This window comes from Eptesicus fuscus, chromosome 7 (assembly GCF_027574615.1).
Source record: "Eptesicus fuscus isolate TK198812 chromosome 7, DD_ASM_mEF_20220401, whole genome shotgun sequence".
Lineage (NCBI taxonomy): Eukaryota > Metazoa > Chordata > Mammalia > Chiroptera > Vespertilionidae > Eptesicus > Eptesicus fuscus.
The window spans coordinates 97106323-97109086 of NC_072479.1; positions in this window are offsets into that span (position 1 = coordinate 97106323).

Sequence of the window (2764 nt, forward strand, 5' to 3'; positions counted from 1 at the left end):
AACTCAAGAGGTTCAGGCCCAACTTGTTCTCCCATTAACTTATATCCTATACCGAGCCCTTATCAGTAACTAGGATAATATAGTTCCCTTCATCTCTTCCTCCATTATCTGGTTTCTCAATTTGTTCAGAAATCAGAATGGGAATATTGGAAGCTACTCATTGGGCTTCCTTAGAGACGCCAACAGACACTGACAGAAGCTCAGATACATTGAATCTGCCTGCTCTGCCATCATTCATGTGTCAACAACGTATCCCTTAGTGTCACTAGATGGCCACAGCTGCAAATATCACATTGTCACATGACTGCATCCCAAGCAGGAAGGATGAAAAGAGACAAGGGGGCTTTTCTCTTAAGTAGCGTTGTCTTTTATTGGGGAGGAAAATATTTCCCAGAAGCCCTTAGTAGACTCCTTTACAGCCCATTGGCCAGAACTGGGTCACATGTCCATCCCAGACCAATGCCTGACAGAGAAAATGGAAGTATTATGACAGTTTAGTCCAGCTCAAATTATAGTGAGTCACTTGGAACTGGGGATGTGGCTTCCCAAGTTAAACAGGGTTCTGTCAGCAAACGAAAGAAAGGGTGTGATGGTGTTGGAGAGGCAGCTCCGAGTGTGTGCTCCTGTGCTGTATGGCTGAGTATTTCTTGGTTTGATGGTTTACTAATGATCTAACTATTCTTTCCAACCCAAGTCCCACACGGCAAGATGGGTGGCTGTGTTGTTCATGGTTGTGCCCTCAGGACCTATTACAGAGCCTTCTTCAAAGTAGGGACTCAATAAATATTCATGAGAACCTATGAATAAGTACATGCTCAGAATTGCTGGGCACCAGAGTAAATGCCAGAAGAAATGTCAGACACACTTCTTGTTTTCAAAGAATCCGTGGTGCAGCTGAGGTAAGACTGGCACATTTAAATCATTTTCCATCAATAAGATGGCTCTCTTTCTTAGTTCTTCCAAATAATATTTATTGAGTGTCTACTATGTGGAGACCCAATGGTAGGTGCTGAGGATGTGAACAAGACCCAGATCCTGTCCCTGATGGGGAAAGACTAGTGAGGGAGGCAGGTGAATGAGAAAACCACCATGACAAAGATAAGCAGGGAGTCCAGGGGAACACACGAGGGGAGGTTCTGTGTTTCGTCTTTGCCTCCAAATTCACAGGATCCAGCCCAGGGCCTGCCACATCGTAAACACTCAAAAAAACACTGGCTGTTGTCTCGGGGAAACACACACACACACACACACACACACACACACACACACACACACACACACCATTTATGAAACATGTAGGGCAGGCATTGTTGGTTCCACTTTGCATATCAGGAAACTGAGACCGAGAGAAGCTATTATACAAATAATGAGGGGACAAGAACCAGCTCTGCTGATGGTTTGCTTTTTGTTTCTGCTCCTCCCCGCCTTTCTAGTGAGGTGACCAGCTGACATCAGATTCTTAGGCTTGGGAATTGTTCTGTGTGTGGCATCCTCGCTTGACCTACAAACTCTAAACCCATCTTCTCGTGTGTAGTAGGGACACGGGCATTCATTTCCCTCCTGTCCTTCAGCATCAGGGAATGAGAGCAGCCCGCACCGGGAGACCAAGGTCTGAACATGTAAGATTTGTTTTTCTCCTTTTCTTTTAATGACGGTGTGTCTTTAGTATTTAAGCGCTAATTATAATTACTCACTTCCTAGAAAGTGTGCAAACATCACAGCACAGCTGGGAGCCTGCATAATTTAAACATTAATTTAAACATGCTAATTTAACTCCACAACCTGGGATTGTGTGGGTTTTACCAAAGAGCCCTCAAACCCCGGAGGGGAGGGGCAAAGGTTTTTTGTTTTATCATCTGCATCTCTCCTCTAGTGCTCTGTGCGGGCCTTTGAATGGAATTACAAGGCTTTACATGAAAATGGTAACAAATGTCCTCAAAATATTTAAATGTTATTATGACCTTAAGTTTTCAAAGAGCTTTGTTTTGCCAATTCCCAGCTATAATTTTCATAGTTTCATGAGTGTAATTGTTCTCTAATTCAGGCAGGCATATAAGAAATAACATTTTATTTCCTTTAAATCACCTTGATGACACTAGAACCCTATCCCACTGGAATGTGGGGAATTTGATCTCAAATTTACTGGGGATTCTTTCATGTCCCAGGATGTGGGATGCTCAAGTGGTCAGGTGTCCTCACTGTCCAAGCCCAAGGAGAACCTTCATGAGCCATTCATAGGGTTTCTGGGCCATTCATAGGGTTTCTGGGCCATTCATAGGGTTTCTGGGCCATTCATAGGGCTTCTGGGCCATTCATAGGGTTTCTAGGTGGGCACAGTATCTCCATGCCTCAGGCACACTGAACAGCCATCCTCTGTGAAGCTCTTATATCTTCTCAGAACAGGTCCACAAAGCAGTACATGGGTCTCTGTTACATGCAGAAACCATGAGCTGCACCCTCTTCCTGGCTGGACAAGTTTTCCTCTCTCTAACGTCTCTCCTTCCTCCCTTCTCTTTCTGGGGAGACCAACATTTTCTTATCAAATGGCTGAGACTTGAACAAAAGATCAGAAAAGCTTTGGCTCCAGATTCTTCGGCTTTTCTGCCCTGTCAGCAGACACACAGAGACCACAAGGCCCCCTGCTTGGACTGCTGGGAGGGAACGGTTTAGGAAGAACAAGCATGATCTAATCTCTTAATATGTTATCCTGCCACATTAGTTAATCCTCACCAACCAGTGGGTGGTGGTTGTTTTTTTAACCCAG